Raw genomic sequence first — 11,288 nt, 5'->3', positions numbered from 1 at the left:
TTACTTCCTGGTCTATAGGGAAGTATAGTGGTTACGTCCTGGTCTATAGGGAGGTGTAGTGGTTACTACCTGGTCTATAGGGAGGTATAGTGGTTACTACCTGGTCTATAGGGAGGTATAGTGGTTACTTCCTGGTCTATAGGGAGGTGTAGTGGTTACGTCATTGCTGTTTCCCATGCGGTCCACCTCGCTTGAAATTGCAATGTATTTCCAATGGACACATTTCTAAATTGTCTCGTTTAAAGGTCCCCTATCTTATAAATGGCATTTTCCAGTGGTTTGCATTGTTGTCTAGCAATGTGGGGTTGTACCAACACTGACTAGATGTGAAATCTCTACCCAGTCCCATTTCTCCAGTTCAGCCGAGACAAGAACCTCCCCCACTAAACCAAGCCATTCTGAATTTACGCGGATCTGTGACGTGTAAGAATTCTGATCTGCCACCGCCAGCCCACAATCAACTGTGATTGATTGATTGAAAATTGTATTAACAGATTGCAGAATGGATACAATACTGTTACAAAGGGTCAGATTAAACCGAATATATATATTTATTGCTTGAGATATATTGTATAATATTTGTATATCGTTTGATATCCCTTGTATATTCTTTGTACATATACACGGAATATCCCTTTACCTGGTACAGGACAGACCATAATATTCGTTCTCCTATTGGAAGCGATCCCCTAGGCGCCACGGCCATACCTCCAATGTCTAGTTCAAAGTCACCGCTAAGACATGTCTGTACATGCCCGGTTCTGCGCAAGAATACGAGACAGAAATAAGGCTGGTACTAGATTATTCACCGCACGTATAAATACGTCGCAGGTGGATACAGCAGCACTTAGCCTAAAGTTAGTTAACCTAGAAACGTGTTACCCTCAAACGTTAAAGCCTTCATCACGAGTCAACGACCAAGTGAAGTGAGCAACCTTGCGTCTAAATAGAGCACTTATAACCGCGTGCGAATAGGACAGTAAAAGTGTCAGAGCTTAGTGGAATAACGTCAAGTTCGACCTAGTTAATGTGAAGTACCGCGCACCGGAGAATCTACACCGGTGAATGCAGAGCCTTTTCCGGCTGGATTATTATATTGCTTTGGTACCGTGGCTGCTGGATCAGAGAACCGTTCTACCCCGCTGCTGTGTGGGATTTACCCGTGAGGAGCATCACTCGAGCCCGTCTCTAGGAGAGGCTGGCCGGCTTTCACCTATGCTGCACGCATACTTGGATTATAGCTGCTGCTTTCGTCTGCCGATCAAGGGAGTAATGTACCGCCTCCCGTAGCTGGAGCTTATTGATTCCCCGTTGATCCAGACTTTTGCATTCGAACATTCCTGCCCCCTGCTGGCTTACAACCGGAGGGACCCTCTTAGTATCTCCAGCTGCCCTACTAGTGTACTATATATAATTCTTATGATACAGGTGGTATTAATTATCCCCTGCGTAATATGCTCATGGACTTACGCTCTTGACCTATTCATGCACATTCTTCGCCTTACAAGCGCAACTCATAATTATCATTCTGTAACCTACCGTTGCTATAATAATAAATATTCTAAACAGTATTTGTTGTGAAGCCATGTTATTGTGGGAGTGTTCATCACATATACCTGTGTACTGTATGGCCAGTAGTAATGTACATAAAGCAGTAGTGGTTTAATGATACCATACTTATTAATACAGTCAGGGAATTGTACCCCTCAGTTACAATTGGTCCTTCGAGCCGGAGGGTAATTAGCGTAATATTAATATAATATTAATATTGACATGGCCAGCGGTGAACACTCCACAAACGGCTCTCATAAGCTAGAACGCCCGACGCGCAGACGGCAGCCACCTTCTTACCTAGAGGACTACGCTGCCAGTCTACTACCTAGCTTTATAAAGAAGTTAAATACGGATAAAATAAATAAAGCGGATAGTCAAAGCATGTCAAACCCTACCGACCAGACGACCCTGCCAGTAGAGACCCCAGTGGGTTCTAACGTAACTGATCAAGCTCACGGGGGGGACCAGGAGGGACATGACATGACTTTACCCCCGACAACGCCAACGGGACAGCCCCCGGAGAGCTCCAGGATAAAGAAATCGCTCCAGGGACGGAACCCGACCCACTACCAGAAGAGACGCACACCCAGGAGATGGACCTCCTCGGAGCGCGACAGGAGAACGGATCTCCAACGAGCACTGCCAGAAGCCGATCACCTCCGCCGGTGTCTTCCCCCAGCGAAGCGGACAAGATGCTGGCGCAGGCATTCATCGCCACCCTGGCAGCCTCCACCGAACACGATCGACTCCAAGCGCAACAGACGAGCGAGCGCGAACAAGCTGCAGACCAACGAGAGCGCCTTCACGCGCAACTCCAAGCGCAAGCTCTCAGTGAACGCGAACATTCTGCAACCGAGCGAGAGCGCTTCCAGGTGCAACAAAGGAGTGAAGACGACCGCATAAGACTGGAGACCAGACGCCTTCAGACGGAAGAGAACATTGAAAGAAGCCACGCCGAGGCGCAGCACGCCGCCGCCAATGCGCAGCGCGACGCCGCCAATGCCCAGCGCGAAGCAGTGCGCGACGCCGCCCATGCCCAGCGCGAGGCAGAGCGCGACCGGCTGCAGGCGCAGATGATGGATAAATTGATTGCCATGGCGACACCCCCTCTCTCCGCACGGAGCTCCCGGAGATCATCACGACAAGGGTCTAGGACGCATTCCCCTACCCGACCAAGCGACCCGGGACCCCGCCAACAGGAGGATCCTGTCCACGTCTCCGAACCCCCTCCCCGGCCGGTCCATACGAGACCCAGCAACCGGGAAGAACCGGACCACGCCGAGAGACTGAACAGAAGACTCCAGGACCTAGCAGAGGAAGAGGAAGAGGAGGAAGGTCAAGCCGACCAGCAGCAACGTACTCTGGACCAGGAGGCCCAGTACAGCCCCGACCAGCAGCAACGTACTCTGGACCAGGAGGCCCAGTACAGCCCCGACGTCAGCCCCGAGTCACTGCGCTACAAACCCCCGACTCAACTCACAGGTGAGTTTGACGCACCGCCAGCCCCGAGGAACAGCACCTGGGTACCCGGGCTTCGGTACCCACCAAGTACCAGCCCAAGACGACATGCACGGGGAGACTCGCCCAGGAGGCCTCTCCCCCAACGCTCACCGATGTGCCAGCCATCCATGGCATCGTACCTTGGCACACCGACGTTCCCGGATTTCACACACGAGAACAGAGCACAGTACACAGAGCTACGAATGTGCTTAGAGACAATGATGTCCGACGTCCCAGACGAGACGTACAAATATGCTATCCTACTCAAGCACCTGAAGGTGCCCAGAGCGCATAATATAGCGCTGGCATATTCCAACTCAAGTACCCCATACACCGCGGCTCTAGTAGCCCTCGACCAACGTTATGGACGCATATGGGACTACGTGATACAAGAGATAAGAGACATCGACCGTCTCCCCCCAGCCAGAGACAACAGAGCATTAGATGACCTCTCTATCAAGGTACAGTCCCTGGTAGGGATGCTGGGGTCTCAAAAGGAAAAAGGGATATACGAACTGTACGCTAACTCTAATGTAGAGGGGATATTAGAGAAGCTCCCTCCCGCCCGACAAGAGCGTTTTCGGCGGCAGAGAGATCACCGTGACCCCAACGGCCCAGAGGCATCCCTCCTAGACCTATCGGAGTTCCTCGCCAGGGAGATCAGCAGCCTACGACTGGATACGTTCGTATGGAGTGGACCAAGCCCAAGACTAGGACCTCGGGGATCAAATGATAACCGCCGGTCGGTGACCGTTATGCACCAAGCCGAATCAGTACCGCAGCACAAGAACCACAACACCCCCTCGACGAAAGAGGAGTGGAAGATTGAATGCCAGTACTGTGAAGGGGAACATCGGCTGTATCAATGCGACACTTTCGGGAAGCTGACCACGGACGAGGTGAGTCAGTGGATCAAAGACCACCGCCGCTGCTTCCGCTGCGCGCGCAGCCATATGGCAGCTGAGTGCCGCTTGAAGAAGAAGTGTAGCAGGTGCGGCGGCGCCCACTTGGAGGTCCTGCATGACATCAACAGGCGTCCGCCAGGACAACAGAGTGGGCCCGTCGCGGTAATGTACCAGGCCGAGGCGGTGGCACCAGTACCAAAGATCCACCAGACCGCTCCCTACTGTACCGACTGCTACAGCAGACACTGGGAGTCACGGTGCTACTCGGACGACCGCGAGTCGGCACCACCCCAGACGATCCAAAGCAACCGACCAACAGGAGTGCTCCACATTGACCAGCATAGCGGGACCCCCCGAGTGCTCATCAAAGTGGTCAGAGTGCTCCTGAGCTACGAGGACAAGGTCCTGGACACTTACGCCGTCCTGGACGATGGGTCTGAAAAGACTCTCCTCCTCGCTTCCGCCGCAGCCCAGTTGGGCCTGCGGGGTGCCAAAGGTACCATGACCATACGCACCATCAGAAGGGACCAGAAGACCATAAAAGGTGAAAAGGTCTCCTTCAAGATAGCAGCGGTGGACCAGCCCGAGAAGCAGTATAGTATTACCAACGTCTTCACCAGCCACGACATAGGCCTGTCCCAGTACACCTACCCCATCCCACAGCTGATGGTGAAGTATGTGCACCTACGTCAACTACCTATACCGCTTATCGACGGCGCCACACCGACCCTGCTCATCGGCTCCGACCACGCGGACCTCATTCTCCCAATTGAGGCGGCCCACATCGGACCCAAAGGATGCCCAGTCGCGGTTCAGACCCGACTGGGGTGGACGCTCCAGGGCCCCCTCTACGGACTTGACAGTCAACCCACGCCTACACGCTGCCTACACACAAAGGTGAGCGACACCGGCCACTCCCTCGTACAGCCCGTTGAGAGGCTATTGACATTAAGCGAGAGGCCTGTGAGAGAACCGTGGGCACAAGAGGGAGTTCGGAACTCCACCCCCCTCAACTGCGCTCCAGACGTAGCTGACCTCGAACCCAGCACCCCAAGCGACTCCTTGATGGTGCGGCCGGAACCGGCCCCTCCTCAGACGGGGTACCGACCGAACAAGAGAAACAGACGGAGGAGGTGGAGGCGCAGCCAAGCACAGATCAAAGCAGTCTCAGGCCCGCTTCCTCCTAACCCCCCTACCATCCCTTCCAGCCCGTCAGAAGCGGGTCAAGGACGGGGACAACCTAAAAGTGGACACAGCCGTCGTGATCATAGACCAGTCACTACTCCGAGCTGCGTGGCCGGCCGGCCGCGTAAGCAAAGTGATCACTGGTGCCGACGGAAAGGTCAGAGCGGCAGAAGTGCTCGTCCAGGCGCGGACATACACCCGACCCGTGGCGAGGCTGATAGAGTTGCCAAGGCTCCCCGACTCGCTTAATGACGACCATGACCCACTGACTTTGTGAATTGCCCTACTCCTCACAACGGACATTGAGTAGTGGACAAGGCGGTTAATCTGTCTCTGCTTATCTAATTAGGTGCGGACTAATTAGGAGGCGGCTGTTACAAAGGGTCAGATTAAACCGAATATATATATTTATTGCTTGAGATATATTGTATAATATTTGTATATCGTTTGATATCCCTTGTATATTCTTTGTACATATACACGGAATATCCCTTTACCTGGTACAGGACAGACCATAATATTCGTTCTACTATTGGAAGCGATCCCCTAGGTGCCACGGCCATACCTCCAATGTCTAGTTCAAAGTCACCGCTAAGACATGTCTGTACATGCCCGGTTCTGCGCAAGAATACGAGACAGAAATAAGGCTGGTACTAGATTATTCACTGCACGTATAAATACGTCGCAGGTGGATACAGCAGCACTTAGCCTAAAGTTAGTTAACCTAGAAACGTGTTACCCTCAAACGTTAAAGCCTTCATCACGAGTCAACGACCAAGTGAAGTGAGCAACCTTGCGTCTAAATAGAGCACTTATAACCGCGTGCGAATAGGACAGTAAAAGTGTCAGAGCTTAGTGGAATAACGTCAAGTTCGACCTAGTTAATGTGAAGTACCGTGCACCGGAGAATCTACACCGATGAATGCAGAGCCTTTTCCGGCTGGATTATTATATTGCTTTGGTACCGTGGCTGCTGGATCAGAGAACCGTTCTACCCCGCTGCTGTGTGGGATTTACCCGTGAGGAGCATCACTCGAGCCCGTCTCTAGGAGAGGCTGGCCGGCTTTCACCTATGCTGCACGCATACTTGGATTATAGCTGCTGCTTTCGTCTGCCGATCAAGGGAGTAATGTACCGCCTCCCGTAGCTGGAGCTTATTGATTCCCCGTTGATCCAGACTTTTGCATTCGAACATTCCTGCCCCCTGCTGGCTTACATTTACATTTACATTTAGTCATTTAGCTGACGCTTTTATCCAAAGCGACTTACAAGTTCTGTACGACAAGCCATCAGGAAGAGCACAACTCTATCAGCTGAGTAACAATGTTCATCAAAGTGTTGAGTGCTACAGTGTAGGTTAGTTTATTAGGACAAGTGCATGACAGTATGGTTAGTTAGGGTTAGATTTTCTTTTTTTTTTTTTTTTTTTAATTCAGATAATGGTTGAAGAAGTGCGTCTTTAGTCGACGGCGAAAGATTGGACGTGTTTCGGCTGTCCTAACTGGGGTGGGTAGTTCATTCCACCATTGTGGGGCAAGGACTGAGAATAGGCGACTTCTCTTTGATGACCCTCCCGGAGCTTGGATAGGAGTAGGTCTGAGGCGGCCAGAAGATGCAGAGCGTAGGGGTCTTGAGGGTGTGTAGTTAGAGACCATTGACCGGAGGTAGGCGGGAGCAGTTCCCTTTGCCGCACGGTATGCTAGGTCGAGGGCCTTGAAGCGGATTCGTGCAGCAATGGGGAGCCAGTGCAGGTCCCTAAGAAGTGGGGTGACATGGGCCGACTTCGGTAGGTTTGAGATCAGGCGGGCCGCTGCGTTCTGAATGAGTTGAAGAGGCTTAGTGGCAGTGGCCGGGAGGCCAGCGAGCAGTGCGTTGCAGTAGTCGAGGCGGGAGATGACTGTTGATTGGACGAGGAGTTGGGTGGCTTCTTTTGTCAGGAAGGGGCGTATCCTTCTGACGTTGCTCAGGAGGAATCGGCAGGTTCTGGTTGTCGCTGCGATGTGAGCAGAGAAGTTCAACTGGTCGTCGAGGACAACACCAAGGTTCTTGGCGGTCGGGGACGCGGTCACAGCTGCATTCTCGACTGTGATGGAAAGGTCGGTCAGGGGGGAGGATTTGGCCGGCAGGTGGAGCAATTCTGTTTTGCTTAGGTTCAGTTTGAGGTGGTTGGTCGTCATCCAGGCAGAGATGTCGGACAGACAGGCCGAGATCCGCTCAGAGACGTGGATATCTGAGGGAGGGAAGGAGAGGAAGAGTTGAGTATCGTCGGCATAACAGTGGTAGGAGAAGCCATGAGACGTGATAATGTTACCCAGTGATTTAGTGTAGAGGGAGAAGAGAAGGGGTCCTAAAACCGAGCCCTGGGGGACACCCGTCCGCAGGGGGCGGGTGGCCGACAGGGTCCCTCTCCATGACACTTGGTAGGAGCGGTCATTGAGGTATGATGACAACCATGTCAGTGCAGAGCCAGCCACTCCCATTCCTGCGAGGGCCGCGAGGAGGATCTGGTGGTTGACTGTGTCGAAGGCTGCAGATAGATCTAGGAGAATCAGGACAGAGGAGAGGCCTTTCGCTTTTGCTAAGTGAAGTGCCTCTGTGACCGCAATGAGGGCTGTCTCTGTGGAGTGACCAGTCCTGAAGCCTGACTGATTAGGGTCTAGGAGGTCATTCTGTAAGAGATAAGCAGTAAGTTGGTTGGATACAGCACGTTCAAGTGTTTTAGAAAGGAAGGAGAGAAGAGAGACAGGACGGTAGTTGCCTATGACGGTAGGGTTCAGGGATGGTTTTTTTATGAGGGGCGTGACTCTGGCTTGTTTTAGGGAGGTGGGGACCACCCCCGAGTTGAGTGAGGAGTTGATGGTTGCAGTTAGGAATGGGAGGATGTCTGGTGCTATGGACTGGAGGAGTGGGGAACGTAGCCGGTCCAGCTGGCATGTAGTCGGACGGTTCGACGTTACCAGTGGCTTACAACCGGAGGGACCCTCTTAGTATCTCCAGCTGCCCTACTAGTGTACTATATATAATTCTTATGATACAGGTGGTATTAATTATCCCCTGCGTAATATGCTCATGGACCTACGCTCTTGACCTATTCATGCACATTCTTCGCCTTACAAGCGCAACTCATAATTATCATTCTGTAACCTATCGTTGCTATAATAATAAATATTCTAAACAGTATTTGTTGTGAAGCCGTGTTATTGTGGGAGTGTTCATCACATATACCTGTGTACTGTATGGCCAGTAGTAATGTACATAAAGCAGTAGTGGTTTAATGATACCATACTTATTAATACAGTCAGGGAATTGTACCCCTCAGTTACAAATACAGTACAGTACAGGCGGGGTGGGGGGGGGGGGGGGGTAACTGTACATTGGATTATCAACAAAATCTTACTTGGTTCCAAGAAGAGGGTCTCGTGTATTATTGGGTTAGGACATTTACTGTACATTGGAGGGGGTTAGGTTAGGACATTTACAGGGGCCAGTTTCGAATTGCAGTCTCCCGTAGGTGCTCCTTGAGAGTGGTTTTAAAAGTTGACATTCCTTTACAGCTGTGGGTAGGGCGTTTCACATTGATGTGGCATAATTGCAAAACGTGTTTAGTCCCTTGTTTGAGCCAAATCTGGGTTTAACATGATTTGTGGAGCTCCCTCTGGTGTTGTGGTCATGGTATTCACTGACCTTTAGGAAGTATTTTGACATGTACATGGGTACCTTAGTCGTGTAGTGTATCTTGTAGACCAGGCCCATTGCAAGTTGCTGTACTCTGTCGTCTGCTCTAAGCCATCCTAGGTTGTCAAAGTGGGCAGGGGTGAGGTGGGTTCTGGGGGTAAGGTCAAGCAGTAGTCTGACCAGTTTGTTTTGTGATGTTTGTAATTTTGTTTTAGCGCCTTTGAGGTGCTTTGGTACCATGACGTGCAAGCATAGTCGTAGTACCCTTGAATGAGTGCTCCTGCCAGAGTCTTCAGGGTATTCTTGTTTACCAGAGAGGAGATCCGGTACAAGAATCTAGTTCGTTGGTTGAATTTTTTTATTACATTGGATGCAATTTTGTCACAGGAAAGATTAGCCTCTAGGATGGAACTTAGGTATGTAATTTCATCTTTCCTTGTGACAATAATGTCACCCACTGTAACTGAGAAGCCTGTAACTGATTGGAGGAGTTAGCGTAATGTTTAAAGTATGAGCAAAACCAAGCGAGTGGAAATAATGCGGAAGCGGTTTCCCTGTCAGCACTTCCTCAAAAGTGTTCACGTGTATGAGCCTCTTTCTCTCTCTATCTCTCCCTATCTGTCTCTTCCTCTCTCTCTCCCGCTCTCTCTCTCTCTCTCTCTCAGAATGCAGTGCGCTGCGAGACTCACACCGTGCGTGTATGAGCCTCTCTCTCCCTCTCTCTATCTGTCTCGCCCTCTCTCTCTCTCTCTCCCACAAGCTAAGTTGTACCTCATCTGCATCCATGTCTGCATTGTTCTGTATATTACATTGTAATTGTACTCAGTTACCCTTTTCTCTACTCTGCATTGTATATTGTATATATGTATATTGACATTTTTTGTTTAGTTTACACTTGTTTACGTACTTGACTTTCTATTTTATACTTATTATACTTATTTCATACTTATTTATTTTATCTAGCACACTCTCAGAAGCAAAACAGAAAGAAGCATGACAACTAATAAAGAAACTTGAAACCCTCTCTATCTGTCTCGAACGCAGTGAGCGCTCCATAGTATGAGAAGGAAGCAGCTTCACTAGATAAAATGGGTGGGAGGGATTCAGGGACTCTCGTATCTGCTAGTGCAGGTGGGTGACTGTCACTCAAAGCGCATTGCTAGTATGGGCGGAGCCCAGCCAAAAACAGCTTGGACATTGGAAGGGCAGAAAGTGGTGCTCCACAGTACTTGATTAAAAATTCAAAACAATGAATTTTATTGAAAAAAAACCTTACAGATGTGTTCCATAGACTCACAGGAATTGTGTAAAATTGCCCAAAAAGGGAAAAATAAAGCAAAATATGGGACCTTTAAAACAAATAAAGCATGAACATTGACATGGTGTACCTTTCTGTGTGTATTCATCCACAATCTATAGTTCAACATGAAACAATTCGCAATTAATTGTAAAATAATCAATAATGTTAGTTATAGAAGGGAACTAATTTTGTGCAAAAATGTAAAGCTTGCCAATGTTCATGAGGCAGAATTATTACAATAGCCGATAATACATTTTCCCAATGATAAATCCCTATACAGGTGGACCTCCCTATACACACACAATACAAGGATACAGACACATGAGCAGACATCCTTTATAAACTCTAATACACATACAGACACAGACACAGACACACATCCACAATAACATCCAGAACTGGAAACAAGGATAAAAACGCACTTCGGAACACTTTGATATTTTTCTTATTTTAAAAAATAAGTGTTAAGTACATTCTGACAGCCATCACTGATATCCCATGTTACTGACCAAACATTATATATCAGTGATGGCTGTTTACTGCAGAGCAGAGGGACTGGGAGACCCATGTTACTGACCAAACACATCAGTGATGGCTGTTTACTGCAGAGCGGAGGGACTGAGAGACCCATGTTACTGACCAAACACATCAGTGATGGCTATTTACTGCAGAACGGAGGGACTGAGAGACCCATGTTACTGACCATACACATCAGTGATGGCTGTTTACTGCAGAGCGGAGGGACTGAGAGACCCATGTTACTGACCAAACACATCAGTGATGGCTGTTTACTGCAGAGCGGAGGGACTGAGAGACCCATGTTACTGACCAAACACATCAGTGATGGCTGTTTACTGCAGAGCGGAGGGACTGAGAGACCCATGTTACTGACCAAACACATCAGTGATGGCTGTTTACTGCAGAGCGGAGGGACTGAGAGACCCATGTTACTGACCAAACACATCAGTGATGGCTGTTTACTGCAGAGTGGAGGGACTGAGAGACCCATGTTACTGACCAAACACATCAGTGATGGCTGTTTACTGCAGAGCGGAGGGACTGAGAGACCCATGTTACTGACCAAACACATCAGTGATGGCTGTGTAGTACTGCAGAGCGGAGGGACTGAGAGACCCATGTTACTGACCAAACACATCAGTGATGGCTGT

General features: G+C 49.8%; 1 protein-coding gene across 1 annotated transcript in view; it reads right to left on the bottom strand.

The window, feature by feature from the left end:
• mfng (MFNG O-fucosylpeptide 3-beta-N-acetylglucosaminyltransferase) overlaps positions 1 to 11,288 on the bottom strand; it is a 96,396-nt gene that overhangs the window by 15,082 nt on the left and 70,026 nt on the right. The gene's annotated exons all lie outside the window — the stretch shown is intronic.

Source organism: Notolepis coatsorum (genome assembly GCF_963971535.1).
Source record: "Notolepis coatsorum genome assembly, chromosome: 7".
NCBI classification, from domain to species: domain Eukaryota; kingdom Metazoa; phylum Chordata; class Actinopteri; order Aulopiformes; family Paralepididae; genus Notolepis; species Notolepis coatsorum.
Note: the sequence above shows the minus strand (reverse complement) of the source record. Positions and strands in the feature narration are given on the sequence as shown.